Here is an 18,447-nt window from a genome sequence, read left to right as displayed (position 1 = left end):
TGGGAGGCCATGGTGCAGCACCTCTGGTTCACCGACTAGCCCCCTCCCCCCCCTCACCCCGGCGGCGGCAGGCCCCTGTGCAGCGCACCCTGTCGGTTAAAGACCTATGGTCCTCCCTCAGATTGGTGGATCATAGTCGCTGGTCTTGGGGTGGTCTTGCCCAGTCGTCGGGGCTGCAGGTGAACCGGTGGGTGCACAGCAGTGAGCGGCCCTTCCCCTGCTCCGATTGCGGCAAAGGTTTTACGTCGTCCACGGACCTGAAGGTGCACAGGCGCCAGCACACCGGGGAGCGGCCCTACACATGCATCGACTGTGGCAAGGGCTTCGCCCGCTCCGCCAACCTGCTGAATCACCAGCGCACCCACATCGGCGAGCGCCCCTTCACCTGCGTCCATTGCGGCAAGGGCTTCACCCAGTACAGCAGCCTGACGGTCGCTGGTGTTGGGGTGGATGACGCCAGGCGGCTCAACGTGGCTCCCGGATAGGTGGTGTCCCCAGTTCGGTGCAGAGCCCCCCTCACCCCTCTGACTGCACCTCACATCCCCCCACTCCCCCCCCCCCCCCACCACCACCTTCCCCCGCGCTTCCCCTCCACCTCCCTTTCAAACACTAGTAATGTTCACGTGTTAGTAATGACCTGCTTGCTAATTTGTTGACCCTCCGTGTCCCCTCCTGCAGGGTTTAGGAGCCGTTGCTGAGGACGGAGAGACCGTCCCTTCCCCAGCCCGAGGTGTGGATAGCGCTTTGCCATGGCCTCCCGCGCCCTGTCTCACCAGCGCGTGCACACCAGTGGCCAGCACTACGACTGCCTGTGCTGCGGTGAGGTGTTTTGACAGCTCGTGGGGGTTGCAGCATTACTGGCGGGCCCATGCCGGCGAGTGGCTGCTCCCACGGCGGCAAGCGTTTCAAGAACGCACGGGGGCATCAGCGGATTCAGACCGGAGAGAGACCCTTTGTGTGCGCTGAGTGTGGCAAGGATTTCACCCGCATGTTCAGCCTGTGGTTGGGGTTACTCAGCATTTTGTGTCCATTTTTGTAAACCAGCATCTGCAATTCCTTTGTTTTAAACCATTCTGGTCAACCATCTCTGCACCTTCCCCAAAGCCTCCACATCAGTACTGTAATGGAGTGACCAGAACTATATGCAATACTCCAAATGCTACCTGACCAATGTCCCTTAAAGATGCACATGTACATTCCTCTCCTTGCCTCGCACTCTCCCCGTTCTCCCTCCCTCCTGTCTCTCCTCCCTAAAGTGCCATAAAGCTGCACATATTCATTCCCTTCTCCTCACCAAACACCCTTTTACCTCATTTTCTCTCGCCTCTGTCACTCATTCCACCTATCTGCCGATCACCCCCTCATCTGTTAACATAGTGTCAGTCTGAAAAAGAGTCCAGCGCCACTATGTCACCTATCCATGTTCTCCACAGATGCTGCCTGACCCGCAGAGTTACTCCAGCATTCTGTGAAATGTCACCTATCCATGTTCTCCACAGATGGTTTTAGTGTTTTAGTTTAATTTAAACATACAGCGTGGAAATAGGCCTTTCCTGTGTGTAGGAAAGAACTGCAGATGCTGGTTTAAACTGAAGATAGACACAAAAAGCTGGAGTAACTCAACAGGTCAGACAGAATCTCTGGACAAAAGGAAAATATTGCGTTTTGGGTTGGGTCTGAAAAAGGTTCTTGCACACCTTTGGAATGTGGAAGGAAACAAGAATTCTCTGGAATCTCTGCCACAGAAGGTAGTTGAGGCCAGTTCATTGGCTATATTTAAGAGGGAGTTAGATGTGGCCCTTGTGGCTAAAGGTATCAGGCGGTATGGAGAGAAGGCAGGAGCTGGATACTGAGTTGGATGACCAGCCATGATCATATTGAATGGCGGTGCAGGCACGAAGGGCCGAATGGCCTACTCCTGCACCAATTTTCTATGTTTCTATGTAAGAGCACCCGGATAAAACCCATGCGATCAAAGGGAAAAGGAGCAAACTCCATCCAGCACCCATATTCAGGATCAATTCCGAGTCGCTGGCAATTTTAGGCAGCAACTTAATGGCCAATGTACTATCCCATAGTCTTGAACTGAATTAAAACATACAGTAGCTGTAAATTTCAGAATTATGTCACTCTCCATCCTGATGAACTCAACCATATTATGGTCACTCTTGCCCAAGGGGCCATGCACAACAAGACTGCTAACTAACCCTTCCTTTTTTCTCAATACCCAGTCTAGAATAGCCTGCCCTCTCGTTGGTTCCTCTACACGTTGGCTTAGAAAACTAACCCGCATACATTCCAAGAAATCCTCTTCCTCAGCACCCCTGCCAATTTGATTCACCCAATCTATATGTAGATTGAAGTCACCCACTATAACTGTAAAGGAGGACATAGCATCACTTGGAGATTTAAGACTGAAAATGGATAGTTTCTTTTTTTTTTAGTAACCAAAGTTATCAACGTATAATTTTTTGTGTTGGAAAATAAAATATAGTGGCACAGCTGGTGGACTTGCTGCCTCACACGGCAGGGATCTGTGTTCGAACCTGTCCCCGGGCACTGTCTGTGTTGAATTTGCACATTCTCCCTGCAAGCATGTGGGTTTCCTCCCACACCCCAAAGATGCATTGGCTTTGTAGGTTAACTTGTCTCTGTAAAATTGCCCCTAACATGTAGGGAGTGGGTGAGGAAAGTGGGTTAACATAGAAACATAGAAATTAGGTGCAGGAGTAGGCCATTCGGCCCTTCGAGCCTGCACCGCCATTCAATATGATCATGGCTGATCATCCAACTCAGTATCCCGTACCTGCCTTCTCTCCATACCCTCCGATCCCCTTAGCCACAAGGGCCACATCTAACTCCCTCTTAAATATAGCCAATGAACTGGCCTCGACTACCCTCTGTGGCAGAGAGTTCCAGAGATTCACCACTCTCTGTGTGAAAAAAGTTCTTCTCATCTCGGTTTTAAAGGATTTCCCCCTTATCCTTAAGCTGTGACCCCTTGTCCTGGACTTCCCCAACATCGGGAGCAATCTTCCTGCATCTAGCCTGTCCAACCCCTTAAGAATTTTATAAGTTTCTATAAGATCCCCTCTCAATCTCCTAAATTCTAGAGAGTATAAACCAAGTCTATCCAGTCTTTCTTCATAAGACAGTCCTGACATCCCAGGAATCAGTCTGGTGAACCTTCTCTGCACTCCCTCTATGGCAATAATGTCCTTCCTCAGATTTGGAGACCAAAACTGTACGCAATACTCCAGGTGTGGTCTCACCAAGACCCTGTACAACTGCAGTAGAACCTCCCTGCTCCTATACTCAAATCCTTTTGCTATGAAAGCTAACATACCATTCGCTTTCTTCACTGCCTGCTGCACCTGCATGCCTACTTTCAATGACTGGTGTACCATGACACCCAGGTCTCGCTGCATCTCCCCTTTTCCTAGTCGGCCACCATTTAGATAATAGTCTGCTTTCCTGTTTTTGCCACCAAAATGGATAACCTCACATTTATCCACATTATACTGCATCTGCCAAACATTTGCCCACTCACCCAGCCTATCCAAGTCACCTTGCAGTCTCCTAACATCCTCCTCACAGCTAACACTGCCCCCCAGCTTAGTGTCATCCGCAAACTTGGAGATATTGCCTTCAATTCCCTCATCCAGATCATTAATATATATTGTAAATAGCTGGGGTCCCAGCACTGAGCCTTGCGGTACCCCACTAGTCACTGCCTGCCATTGTGAAAAGGACCCGTTTACTCCTACTCTTTGCTTCCTGTTTGCCAGACAGTTCTCTATCCACATCAATACTGAACCCCCAATGCCGTGTGCTTTAAGTTTGTATACTAATCTCTTATGTGGGACCTTGTCGAAAGCCTTCTGGAAGTCCAGATACACCACATCCACTGGTTCTCCCCTATCCACGCTACTAGTTACATCCTTGAAAAATTCTATAAGATTCGTCAGACATGATTTACCTTTCGTAAATCCATGCTGACTTTGTCCAATGATTTCACCACTTTCCAAATGTGCTGCTATCCCATCTTTAATAACTGACTCTAGCAGTTTCCCCACTACCGACGTTAGACTAACTGGTCTGTAATTCCCCGTTTTCTCTCTCCCTCCATTCTTAAAAAGTGGGGTTACGTTTGCTACCCGCCAATCCTCTGGAACTACTCCAGAATCTAAAGAGTTTTGAAAGATTATTACTAATGCATCCACTATTTCTGGAGCTACTTCCTTAAATACTCTGGGATGCAGCCTATCTGGCCCTGGGGATTTATAGGCCTTTAATCCATTTAATTTACCCAACACCACTTCCCGCTAACCTGGATTTCACTCAATTCCTCCAACTCCTTTGACCCGCGGTCCCCTGCTATTTCCGGCAGATTATTTATGTCTGCCTTAGTGAAGACGGAACCAAAGCAGTTATTCAATTGGTCCGCCATATCCTTGTTCCCCATGATCAACTCACCTGTTTCTGACTGCAAGGGACCTACATTTGTTTTAACTAATCTCTTTCTTTTCACATATCTATAAAAACTTTTGCAGTCAGTTTTTATGTTCCCTGCCAGTTTTCTTTCATAATCTATTTTTCCTTTCCTAATTAAGCCCTTTGTCCTCCTCTGCTGGTCTCTGAATTTCTCCCAGTCCTCCGGTATGCTGCTTTTTCTGGCTAATTTGTACGCATCATCCTTCGCTTTGATACTATCCCTGATTTCCCTTGTTATCCACGGATGTACTACCTTCCCTGATTTATTCTTTTGCCAAATTGGGATGAACAATTTTTGTAGTTCATCCATGCAGTCCTTAAATGTCTTCCATTGCATATCCACCGTCAACCCTTTTAGAATTAATTGCCAGTCAATCTTGGCCAATTCACGTCTCATACCCTCAAAGTTACCTTTCTTTAAGTTCAGAACCATTGTTTCTGAATTAACAATGTCACTCTCCATCCTAATGAAGAACTCAACCATATTATGGTCACTCTTGCCCAAGGGGGCACGTACAGGACTGCTAACTAACCCTTCCTCATTACTCAATACCCATTCTAAAATAGCCTGCTCTCTCGTTGGTTCCTCTACATGTTGATTTAGATAACTATCCCGCATACATTCCAAGAAATCCTCTTCCTCAGCACCCCTGCCAATTTGATTCACCCAATCTATATGTAGATTGAAGTCACCCATTATAATGGTTTTGCCTTTGTCGCACGCATTTCTAATTTCCTGTTTGATACCATCTCCAACTTCACTACTACTGTTAGGTGGCCTGTACACAACACCCACCAGCATTTTCTGCCCCTTAGTGTTTCGCAGCTCTACCCATACCGATTCCACATCCTCCAAACTAATGTCCTTCCTTTCCATTGCATTAATCTCCTCTCTAACCAGCAACGCTACCCCACCTCCTTTTCCTTTCTCTCTATCCCTCCTGAATATTGAATATCCCTGGATGTTCAGCTCCCAGCCTTGGTCACCCTGGAGCCATGTCTCCGTGATCCCAACTATATCATAGTCATTAATAGCTATCTGCACATTCAACTCATCCACCTTATTACGAATGCTCCTTGCATTGAGACACAAAGCCTTCAGGCTTGTTTTTACAACACTCTTATCCCTTATACAATTATGTTGAAACGTGGCCCTTTTTGATTTTTGCCCTGTTTTTGTCTGCCTGCCACTTTTACTTTTCACCTTGCTACCTATTGCTTCTACCCTCATTTTACACCCCTCTGTCTCTACGCTCACACATTTAAGAAACCCTTTCCCTTTAACTCCATCCTCCACTATCCCATTCGACACCCCACCCCCCTTATTCAGTTTAAAACCACCCGTGTAGCAGTGGCAAACCTGCCTTCCAGAATGCTGGTCCCCCACCTGTTAAGATGCAATCCGTCCCTTTTGTACAGTTCCCCCTTACCCCAAAACAGATCCCAGTGATCTAAGAATCTAAATCCCTGCTCCGTGCACCAGTTCCTCAGCCACACGTTCAGGTCCCGTATCTCCCTGTTCCTGCTCTCGCTAGCACGAGGAACTGGAAGCAAACCGGAGATAACAACCCCGGAGGTCCTGCTTTTCAGCATTTTTCCGAGCTCTCTAAAGTCACGCTGCAGAATATTCATCCCCTTCTTTCCGACATCGTTTGTGCCGACATGCACTACCACTTCCGGATGTTCACCTTCGCCCTTGAGGATTTTCTGCACTCTGTCCGTGACATCCTGGATCCTGGCACCAGGAAGGCAGCACACCATCCTCGCATCCCGTCGGTTGCCGCAGAAACCCCTGTCCGTACCTCTCACAATGGAGTCTCCCACTACAATGGCGTTGCCTGCCTTAGGCCTTTTTGGTTTTGGCTCAACAGCCCTATTAGCATCACAAGCCAGTCCGCCGCCCAGTGTAAACACGTCTTCTGTCCCGACAGCTTCTAAGTGGGTGAACCTGTTCACAAGAGGTACAACACCCGGGGACGTTGGCATTCCATGCTTCCCTCCCGTTCTCATTGTCTCCCACCTTCTCTCTTCCAGTACCTTAGGTGTAACAATCGTACTGTCGGACTTGTCGAGGAACGACTCAGTTTCTCGGACGAACCGGAGATCATCCACTTGCTTCTCAAGTTCCCCAACACGGCCCTTCAGGAGCTCTACCTGGATGCACTTCTCGGATTTGTAGCAGCCAGAGGCTTGCCTGACATCTCCTTCTTTCGTCTCTACCTCTCAAGCGTATTGCGTGGTCTCCTCTCCAAAGACTCTCGAGCCAAAGACTCACACTTTTCTCACAGGGCACTTCCCTCGCAAGGCCGCTCACTCACTGCCGTTCGCTAAGAGCCGTCTTGCTTAAATTGACTGATAAATTGCCTGATTTACCAATTTACAAACCAAATTCCTCAGTTTTCAACTGTTTTCCCGGCATTGACTCACTTCTCTCCTCCCACTTGGGCTAGAGCCAATCAGTCGTATCTCTTGCTTAGCTCCTGCTGCTGTTGCTCCCAAAACTACAGCAGTCCTGAGTAAAGTCTGCCTGTCCTTGGCCTCTACTTTAACTGTTTTCACTTCTCTCCTCCCACTTGGGCTAGAGCCAATCAGTCGTATCTCTTGCTAATCTCCTGCTGCTGTTGCTCCCAAATCTACAACAGCACTTGTGTGGATGGGGAGACAAAAATGCTGGAGAAACTCAGTAGGTGAGGCAGCATCTATGAAGCGAAGGAAATAGGCGATGTTTTGGGTCGAGACCCTTCAAACGGATGCGAGGGTGGAGGGGGTGGGAAGAAGAAAGAAAGAGGTGGAGACAGTGGGCTGAAGGAGAGCTGGGAAGCAGAGGAGAAAGCAGGGACTACCTGAAATTGTAGGTCAATTTGCATACCGCTGAGGTGTAAACTGCCAAGCAAAATATGAGGTGCTGCTCCTCCAATTTTCGGTGGGCCTCACTGGCCCGGACGGATCCTTGAATGGAGTCAAGGAGGGAGGTAAAGTGACAAGCATAGCATTCCCTGCGGTTGCAAGGGGAAGTGCCAGGGGGTGGTTTGGGTGGGAAGGGACAAAATGACCAGGGAGTTACGGAAGGAGCGGTCTCTGCGGATAGCCGACAGGGGAGGAGATGGGAAGATGTGGCCAGTGGTGGGATCCCGTTGGTAGACAAAGCTGGAGAAAATCAGCAGGTGAGGCAGCATCTATGGAGCGAAGGAATAGGTGACGTTTCGGGTCAAGACCCTTCTTCAGACTGATGTCAGGGGGGGTGTTGAGAAAAAGAAAGGAAGAGGCGGAGACCGTACGCTGTGGGAGAGCTAGGAATGGGAGGCAAAGGAGGGAGAAAGCAAGGACTACCTGAAATTAGAGAGCCAATGTTCATACCGCTGGGATGTAAACTACCCAAGCAAAATATGAGGTGCTGTTCCTCCAATTTGCGGTGGGTCCCACTCTAGCCATGGAGGAGGCCCAGGACAGAAAGGTCGGATTCGGAATGGGAGGGGCAGTTGAAGTGCTGAGCCACCGGGAGATCAGGTTGGTTATTGAGAGCTGAGTGTAGGTGTTGTGCGAAGCGATCGCCAAGCCTGAACTTGGTCTCACTGAGGTTGATCATATGCTGAATAATCCAACCAGAATTTTGTTTGGAAGTGGAAAGAAATAATAGAAATTGCATTCATTGCAACGTGTAAAAGGAGATGAGATACTGTATTATAATTTTGCTGCATGTCATCGTGGTATATATCATGTCTTGATTGGTGAATATGTTTAGTTTGTGACTTTATTTGCAGCAGAAATAATACGTGAATGCTTCATTGACCATAATTCTGACTTCGTCCGAGCACATTATCGCACGCTTCATGCAATCCGTCTTAAATGACCACCTAAACTGTCATTTGGCAACCTAAAAAGCTGCCTAGGTTGCCCGGATGGCAAGAGGGAAAAAAGGTTAAGCGAGAGCCCTGCTAACGCGTGAACATTACTAGTGCTTGAAGGGGGGATAGGGGAGGGTGGGGAAGGGGTGAGAAAATAATGACGATGTTAAAGGAAACAGGCCATTGTGAGATGTGGGCGAAATCAAGTTACAGACATTAAAAACCCCGCAAGATTACTTTGAAGCTGGTCTGACGGGTGGTGGAGGGATGGAGAGAGAGGGGATGTCAGGGTTACTTGAAGTTAGAGAAATCAATATTTATACCGCTATCAATAAAAGTGAGGAAAGTTGTTGGATAGTTAATTAAAATCAGAGAATGACATTTCAAAACTCGAACAAAGTTTGACAAGTAGCCAAGTGTCCCGTCCTGAAACATTGCCCATAATCTTTCTCCAGCACTTTGTGCACATCTTTGGCAGACACAGGGAACTGCAGGTGCTGGTTCAATCACAAAAAGACACAAAGTGCTGGAGGCAGGATCTGTGGAGAACATGGATAGGTAACGTTTCACTGAGTGCTGGAGTAACACAGCGGATCAGTGACTTCACTGTTGCATCGAACACCACAGCCCCACCATGGCCGTCCGAAGGGGGGGTGCGTTGGGTGCGACCGCACCCCCCTTCCCCCCCAAAAGTAAGAAAAAATCCTCAGGGAAAAAAAAAAAAAAAAATCGGAAAAAAAATCTGGCCCGCGGAATAAGGGAGTGCCCATTTCTCTGGGCCGGGGGGGGGGGGTGCGCGGTGTCTGCCCGCCCGGTCCAGCATCTCCATCCGCGGCGTCGGAGCCTCACCATCGGCTTGCCTGCCAACCAGGAGACCGTCCTCCCGTCGCCGGACGGGAGTGGCTGAATCTGAACCCAGCGGCTGTAACCCCAACACCAGTCGCCGCTGCGGCGGTGCCCGCTCCCCTTGCCTCCCCCCGCCACCAGGGCCCAAGCCATCTTCCCCCCCATGCCACCCCCACCGATAGCCTAATCGTTAAAGAGTTAAAAGATAGCCTAATCGATAAAGAGCTGAGAAGGGGAATCTGAGCTGCCAAGGAAAGGTACTCTGAGAATTTGAGGAGCAAGTTCTCAGCTAGTGACTCTTCTTCAGTTTGGAAGGGCATGCAAGAAATCACCAGCTATAAGAGGAAAGCCCCCCCGCTCTTTGGACAATCGTCAGCTGACGAACAACCTGAATGAGTTTTACTGCAGGTTTGAAAATCAGAAACGTAACCCTGGTACCCCCTCTCCAACAAACACAGCCAGACCCCAGTCTGCAAAGAACGGACCCTGCACCCCCTCCTTCCCATTCACCACCTCACACCTACTTAAGGCAAGACTCCAGTAATGAAAAGAGTGGACCCTTTCCCACCCCCACCAACACTTCATACCCAATTACTCATTTTTAACCAGTACCTGCAAAGATGCACTGTCCCTGCCTGCTTCAAAGTCTCCACTATTGTCCCTGTACCGAAAAAGGTAAGGATTACTGGTCTTATCGACTACAGGCCTGTCGCACTTGACCTCTGTAGTCATGGAGACCATTGAAAGGCTTGTGCTGGCCATGCTGAAAAATATCACAATCCTTCTGCTGGATCCTCTGCATTTTGCATGTTGGGCCAATAGATCTGTGGATGATGCAGTCAATCTGGGCCTACACATCATCCTACAGCACCTAGACCGCCAGGGGACCTATGCAAGGATTCTGTTTGTTGATTTTAGCTCTGCATTCAACACCATTGTGCCAGAGCTACTACGCTCCAAACTTTCTGAGTTGACTGTGCCTGAACCCCTCTGTCAGTGGATCACCAGCTTTCTGACTGACAGGAAGCAGCATGTGAGACGGGAAAGCATATCTCGGACCCACAAACGCTCAGCATAGGAGCACCGCAAGATGCGTACTCTCCCCTCTCTACTCTCGCCACACCAATGACTGCACCTCCACAGACACCTCTGTCAAGCTTCTGAAGTTTGCGGATGATACAACCCTGATTGGATTGATCCAGGATGGGGATCTCTGTACTCTTTTCAATTTGACATCTTTCCTATAACATGGTGCCCAGAACTGAACACAATATTCTAAATGCGGTCTCACCAATGTCTTATACAGCTGCAACATGACCTCCCAACTTCTATACTCAATACTCTGACTGATGAAGGCTAAAGTGCCAAAATACGTTTTGACCACCTGATATACCTGCGACACGACCTTCAAGGAACCATACAACCATCAACCATTCCTCTGCCCACCTGGCTAATTGATCCAGATCCTGCTGCAATCTTTCACAACCATCTTCACTATATGCAAAACCACTCACATCTGTATCATCAGCAAACTTGCTAATCTTGCCCTGTTCTGTGACGTTTCACAGAGTGCTGGAGTAACTCAGCAGGTCAGGCTGAGTATGGAGGTTGGGAGGCCATGTTGCAGTTGCATAAGAAGGTGGTGAGGCCGCATTCAGAGTATTGTATTCAGTTCTGGGCAACATGTTATAGGAAAGATGTCATCAAACTGGAAAGGGTACAGTGAAGATTTACGAGGATGTTGCCAGCACTAGAGGGCCAGAGCTATAGGGAGAGGTTGAGTAGGCTGGGAGTCTATTTCATGGCGCACAGGAGGATGAGGGATGATCTAATAGAGGTGTATAAAATCATGATTTGACTAGATATGGTTGAGTCTTTTGCCCAGAGTAGGTGAATCGAGGAGCAGAGGACATAAGTTTAAGGTGAACTGCAAAAGATTTAATAGGAATCTGAGGGGTATGTTTTTCACACAAAGGGTGGTAGGTATATGGAACAAGCTGCCAGAGGAGGTAGTTGAGGGATATGGATCAAACGTGGGCAGGTGGGACTAGTGCAGATGGAACATGCTGGGACGAAGGGCCTGTTTCCACACTGTATCACTCTATGGCTCTATCCATCTTTCCCTCTCAAACACATTCTCCTGCCTTCTCCCCATTACCTCTGACACCCGTATTAATCAAGAATCTATCAATCTCCTCCTGAAAAATGTCAATTAACTTGACCTCCACAGCTGTCTGTGGCAATGAATTCCACAGTTCACCACCCTCTGACTTAAGAAATTCCTGCTCATCTCCTTCATAAAGGAATGTCTTTTAATTCCGAGACTGTGGCCACTGGTCCTAGACTCTCCCACTAGTGGAAACATCCTCTCCACATCCACTCCATCCAGGTTTTTACCATGCTGGGACAGACTGCAACAGCTTCACACCATGTCCCAAAGCTCGTGTCCTGTCCTGCATCACCCAAGGCAGCAGAGACATTATAGGAGAGGGCAAGCACCGTAACAAAGTAGCTCACGATGGTTTGGGTAACATTCAGGAATGTCTATGCATGCCACATCATGAATATTACTGAAGAACGGTCTTGACCCGAAATATAATCTCCAGAGATGCTGCCTGACTCACTGAGTTACTTCAGCACTCTGTGACATGTCATCTATCCATGTTCTCCAGAGATGCTGCCTGACCCGCTGAGTTACTCCAGCACTCTGTGAAACGTCGCCTATTCATATTCTCCACAGATGCTGCCTGACCCGCTGAGTTACTCCAGCACTCTGTGACTATTTTCCCTTCACCCATCTGCCCAAACCCACTCTCCCCCCTCCTTTCCTATGTTACTTTCCACCCATAAACCTCTCTCTGCCTTTACATTTCACTCCTCTTTCAAATCTGCTCTACTTACCTACATTCATTTTTCTTCTTAACTTTTTGGTCATAGAATGATGCAGTGTGGAAACAGGCCCTTCAGCCCAACTTGCCCACACCGACCAACATGTCCCATCTAAACTAGTCCCACTCACACACGTTTGGCCCATATCCTTCTAAATCTGTCCTATCCATGTACGTGTCCAAATGTCTCTTAAACATTAGGATAGTCCCAGCCTTAACTACCTCCTCTGGCAGCTCGTTCCATACACCCAGCACCCTTTGTGTGAAAAAAGCTACCTCTCAGATTCCTGTTAATTTCTGAAATATTGGTCATAAATTTGGTGCAAAAAATGCTCCAAAATAAGTCTCAGAATGCATCAGAGAGCATCTAAAACCCCAGAGCTTCAAGGGCCCTTAAGCGGGCCCTGGTCCCTGGCATCGAGGGACTTCACGCTTTGCGCTCATGATGTGCGCAGCGCGCACACTATTTCACATTACATTTTTTGTAATCCTGTCATGCCAACCCCCTTTTTGGAAAGCTTCGTACGGGCCTGCCCACCCAGCTCGGACCTGCCCCACAAAGAGTGGGACGCCCTGAACCGGATCCGTACAGGGGTCAGCTGGTTCAACAACAACATGCATCGCTGGGGACTGTGTTCATCAGCAGCCTGCGTGTGTGGAGCAGACCAACAAACAGCGCACCACGCCATTATCGACTACGCTGTTCCCTGCCCCCCTGGTGGAAGGGTAGACCTCACGGCCCTCGACCACAGCACGTTGAACTGGCTTCAGCGCCTGGAGGGCGTTACATAACTTCGGCTGCCTCAAACGCAAGAAGAAGAGAAGCGGGTCAGACACTATCTCTGGTCAACATGGTTTGGCGATTTTTCAGGTCTGAAGAAGGGTCGTGATACAAAAAACGTCCCCTATTCATGTTCTCCACAGACAGACACAAAATGCTGGAAAAACATTAAGGGACAGAGGTTTAGGGGTAACATGAGGGGGAACTTCTTTACTCAGAGAGTGGTTGCTGTGTGGAATGAGATTCCAGTGGAAGTGGTGGAGGCAGGTTTGATTTTATCATTTAAAAATAAATTGGATAGGTATATGGATGGGAAAGGAATGGAGGGTTATGGTCTGAGTGCAGCTAGATGGGACTAGGGGAAAATAAGTGTTCGGCACGGACTTGTAGGGCCGATGGCCTGTTTCCGTGCTGTAATTGTTATATGGTTATATAACAACGCAGCGGGACAGGCAGCATCTCTAGAGAGAAGGAACCTTCTTCAGACTGAGAATCACAGGAGAGAGAGAGACACAGAGATAAGAAAGTGTAAGGTGTTACTCCAGCACGCTCTTATCTGAATGGGAAGTACAACGAGACCTGGGTGGCCTTGAACATCAGCCACTGCAAGTAAGCATGCAGGTACAGCAGGCAATGAAGAAAGCTAATGGCATGTTGGCCTTCAGAATCAGAGGAGTTGAGTTTAGGAGCAAGGTCCTACTGCAGTTGTGCAGGGCCCTGGTGAGGCCGCACCTGGAGTATTGTGTGCCACATTAGGCATTGGAGGCAAATTCTCAGGATGTTTTCAAGAGGGAGTTAGATTTAGCTCTTTGGGCTAACGGAATCAAGGGGTATGCAGAGAAAGCGGGAACAGGATACTGATTGTGGATGATCAGCCGTGATCATGTTGAATGGTGGTACTGGCTCCAAGGGCCGAATGGCCTACTCCTGCACCTATTGTCTATGTTTCTATGTAAAAGCTTTTCACTCCACAACACTGTCTGTATCTCTTCCGCGAATCTCAGTCTGAGGAAGGGTCTCAACCTCGAAACGTCGCCCATACTTCTCTCCAGAGATGCTGCCCGTCCCGCTGAGTTACTGTAGCATTTTGTAGTCTGACCCAAAGATCCTATAGCGAGCAAGATAGACCACTCCTGCGAAATACAATGGACTGACATGTAGTACGCACCGGAGCGTAACTTACGTCATTTCAGTAATCCCCGACCAGACACAACGCTCAGTGTAATGAGCAACAATCATAGAGCGGCATAGGTGGACATTTCGGGTCGAGACCCTTCTTCAGACTGACAGTCAAGGGAAAGGGAAACGGGAGATATAGACATATCTTCCATTCATTTGTCTTTAGCACCGTCTATATCTCTTGTTCCTTTTTCCCCTGACTCAGCCTGAAGAAGGGTCTCGACCCGACATGTCACCTATGATCATTGCTTTTGTCCGTCTGTCCGCGCGTTCGTTCGCTCTTGGTGCCGGCGTTTCTCCCCTCAGACTCCATCAAACAAACACACACCCACACGCAGCATGTCCGGAAGATCAGTGCGGGCCGAGACCAGGAGCAGGGCGAAGGATGACAACAAATGGGTCATGGCAGCTATCGAAAAAGTACGGAAATGGCAAGGGGGACATTTTAAAAGAAAACCCGAAGGAAATAGATGTTTAACAAAAAAAAAGGGGGGCCGGCGATCGCTCCGTGTCCGTGTCGGAGAGGGGGGGGGGATGGTTTGAGTGAAGACGGGTCTCGACCCGAAATGTCACCTATTCCTTTTGTCCAGATATGCCGCACAACCCGCTGCATTTTGTGTCTATCCTTTAATCTCTCAGCCTGATATAGCAGAATATCCCTGAATTAGCTAGACACCACAACGGTTACGCAAATGGGGCTGAAGATTACCCATGACCCTACTACGGCTTTTTAACGGAGTGGACCATCTTGTTCGCTAATGGGATCTTTGGTCTGGCCTCCCTTAATAATAATAATAATAATAAATTTTATTTAATGGGCGCCTTTCAGACATCTCAAGGACACCTTACATAGATAATCGGAATAAAAACATATAATCGGAATAAAATAAGTAATAAAGACATCACAGAGACACAAATTAAAAACATAATTCAATCCAAAAACAGAAAATCAAAAACACAATGTGAAGAGAGAGCAGCGGCAGCCAAAGCGCGCCAGCGTCCACTCTCTCTTCACGGCAGCCATCTTGGACACAGACTTACAGGATTACAATTAGACAAAAAAATCATCCCCCCACAATGGTTACTCCCTTGAGGTTTTATCTCAGGTTATCTCATGTAGATAGGGTGGTGAAGAAAGCTTTTGGTGTGCTGGCCTTTATAAATCAGAGCATTCAGTATAGGAGTTGGGATGCAATGTTAAAATTGTACAAGGCATTGGTGAGGCCAATTCTGGAGTATGGTGTACAATTTTGGTCGCCAAATTATAGGAAAGATGTCAACAAATTAGAAAGAGTACAGAGGAGATTTACTAGAATGTTGCCTGGGTTTGAGCAACTAAGTTACAGAGAAAGGTTGAACAAGTTAGGTCTTTATTCTTTGGAGCACAGCAGGTTAAGGGGGAACTTGAGGTATTTAAAATGATGAGAGGGATAGACAGAGTTGACGTGGATAAGCTTTTCCCATTGAGAGTAGGGAAGATTCAAACAAGAGGACATGACTTCAGAATTAAGGGACAGAAGTTTAGGGGTAACATGAGGGGGAACTTCTTTACTCAGAGAGTGGTAGCTGTGTGGAATGAGCTTCCAGTGGAAGTTGTGGAGACAGGTTCGATTTTATCATTTAAATGTCAATTGGATAGGTATATGGACGGGAAAGGAATGGAGGGTTATGGTCTGAGTGCAGGTAGATGGGACTAGGTGAGAGTAAGTGTTCGGCACGGACTAGAAGGGCCGAGATGGCCTGTTTCCGTGCTGTAATTGTTATATGGTTTTGCAGCCGCTGCAGCTTCTGTCAAATATCTTATAGCTATAGGATCTTTGGCTTCTGTGATTGTTCGGCCCCCTCCCCACGTGGTGTCGGAGCCGCGGGGGCGGGGCCCGTCATGCCATGGCAACCGTTGCTAGGGCAGGATCGGCGGCTCAGATTGGCGGAGGGCGCTGTCTGTCCGATGGGCGGGGCTACGGTTCCACCTATAGGACGCGGTGACCTGCGTTGGGGGCTTGACGTTGCTCTGATTGGTTAGACGCCAGGAGGGGGCGGTACCCAGTCCTTTGTGACGTCAGGGACAGGACCAAGTCACCGGTCACGTTGTCATTGTGCGGCGCCGACCGGAGAGGAGCAGGTGGGAGTAACGGCCACTGCTGCCGACCGACCGGGTGTACTTCCCACCCCCTCCGTCCTCCCTTCCCCAGGGCGATCCAGCGGCCGGGCCCCGAGGCGTGCGGCGGGGTGGGGGGACGATGGCAGTGAGTGTGTGAAGGAGGGAGGAAAGGAGGTTTGGACACCCTCTGGTCCTCCGACTGTAGCGTGTACCTGGCAGTGAGTGGCCGCGGCGCACCGTCTTTGTTTCTCTATCTGCAGCGACCGTCGTCTATTGAAGGGGTCGGTGCCGCGTCTCCGGTTTCCGAATGCAACAACCCTCGTCGGTTGAAGGCCGCGCTGTTGTCTCCGGATCGCCGACTGTAGCGTCCCCTGGCGTCGGTAGTCCGCGGTGCAGTGTCTGGTCCTCCGACTGCAGCGCCCACCTGGCGGTGGGAGGCCGCGATGCAGCCCCTTTGGCCCTCAGACTGTAGCGCCCCCTGGCGTCGGTAGTCCGCGGTGCAGTGTCTGGTCCTCCGACTGCAGCGCCCACTTGGCGGTGGGAGGCCGCGATGCAGCCCCTTTGGCCCTCAGACTGTAGCGCCCCCTGGCGTCGGGAGTCCGCGCTGCAGTGTATGGTCCTCCGACTGCAGCGCCACCTGGCGGTGGGAGGCCGCGATGCAGCCACTTTGGCCCTCGGACTGTAGCGCCCCCTGGCGACGGGAGTCCGCGGTGCAGTGTATGGTCCCCCGACTGCAGCGCCCCCTGACGGTGGGAGTCCGCGATGCAGCCTCTGGTCCTCCGACTGCAGCGCCCCCTGACAATGGGGCGCTGCAGTCGGGGGACCATACTGACCTGGCTGCGGCGCGCCATCTTTGTTCCTCTGTCTACTGAGCGCCCCCATTCGGCTGCAGGCTACAGCGCAGCGTCTCTGGTCAGCCGGCCGCAGCGCTCCCTGGCGGCGGAAGTGTTGAGTTTAGTTTGTTGTCACGCGCCACGAGGTACAGTGAAAAGCTTTTGTGTTGCGCGCTAACCAATCAGCGGAATGACAACACATGATTACAACCGATCCGTCCGCAGTGTACGGATACGGGATAAAGGGAATAACGTTGAGTGTACGACTTGTGTCTCCATCGTGAAGATAAGGTTTCTCCCTGCATTAGGCTATAATTGACAGGTGTAGAATTAGGCCATTCGGTCCATCAAGTCTACTCTGTCATTCAGTCATGGCTGATCTATCTCCCTCCTAACCCCATTCTCCTGCCTTCTCCCCGTAACTCCTAACACCCGTATCTCGGTAAACAGAATGGTAATGAGCCAATAATAGAAGGGAAGGTGCAACGAAACCAGGGTGTCCTTGTACATCAGTCACTGAAAGTAAACATGCAGGTACAGCAGGCAGTGAAGAAAGCTAATGGCGTGTTGGTCTTCATAACAAGAGGATTTGAGTTTAGGAGCAAGGCGGTCCCACTGCAGTGAGTCCCACTCTGGTGAGACCACACCTGAAGTGGTCTCCATATTTGAGGAAGTACATTCTTGTTATTGAGGGAGTGCAGCTTTGGTTCACGAGGTTAACGGGATGGCAGGACTGTCATATGGAGAGAGAATGGAGCGGCTGGGCTTGTATACTCCAGTTCAGAATCAGGGGCCGCAGTTTAAGAATAAGGGGTAAGCCATTTAGAACGGAGACGAGGAAAACTGTTTACACAGTGTTCTGAATCTAGATTTCTCTGCCTTTCCCTCCCACCCACTTTCCTTTCCCTCCCCCCACTTTCCTTTCCCTCCCACCCACTTTCCTTTCCCTCCCCCCTCTTCCCTCCCCCCCTTCCCTCCCCCCTCTTCCCCCCCCTTTCCCTCCCCCCCTTTCCTCCCTCCCCCCCTTTCCCTCCCCCCCCTTTCCCTCCCCCCTCCCATCCCCCCCTTTCCCCCCCCCCCCTTTCCCCCCCTCCCCCCCTTTCCCTCCGCCCCTTCCCCCCCCCTTCCCCCCCCCTTTCCCTCCCTCCCCCCCTTTCCCTCCCCCCCTTTCCTCCCCCCTTTCCTCCCCCCCTTTCCCTCCCCCACTTTCCCTCCCCCCCTTTCCCTCCCCCCCTGTTCCCTCCCCGCCTTTCCCTCCCCCCCTTTTCCTCCCCCCCCTTTCCCTCCCCCCCCCTTTCCCTCTCTCCCCAACCCTTTCCCTCCCCCCCTGTTCCCTCCCCCCCCTTCTCCCTCCCCCCCCTTTCCCTCCCCCCCTTTCCCTCCCCCCCCCTTCCTCCCCCCCCTTTCCCTCCCCCCCCTTTCCTCCCCCCCCTTTCCCTCCCCCTCCTTTCCCTCCGCCCCCCTTTCCCTCCCCCCCTTC

At 50.1% G+C, this 18,447-nt stretch overlaps 1 protein-coding gene and 1 long non-coding RNA gene across 2 annotated transcripts in view; both read left to right on the top strand.

Annotated features, from left to right (window-relative positions):
* Positions 1-18,447, top strand: part of LOC116972886 (oocyte zinc finger protein XlCOF6-like) — a 411,853-nt gene that overhangs the window by 57,571 nt on the left and 335,835 nt on the right. The gene's annotated exons all lie outside the window — the stretch shown is intronic.
* On the top strand, positions 1,082-14,272 carry LOC116972924. The gene is made up of 3 exons (XR_004411952.1): positions 1,082-1,378; positions 3,261-3,265; positions 14,239-14,272. It is a non-coding gene; the product is annotated as an uncharacterized LOC116972924 (long non-coding RNA).

Source organism: Amblyraja radiata, chromosome 5 (genome assembly GCF_010909765.2).
Source record: "Amblyraja radiata isolate CabotCenter1 chromosome 5, sAmbRad1.1.pri, whole genome shotgun sequence".
In the NCBI taxonomy this organism is placed as follows: domain Eukaryota; kingdom Metazoa; phylum Chordata; class Chondrichthyes; order Rajiformes; family Rajidae; genus Amblyraja; species Amblyraja radiata.
The sequence above is the reverse complement of the archived record's forward strand: the minus strand, read 5'-3'. Positions and strand labels throughout refer to the sequence as shown.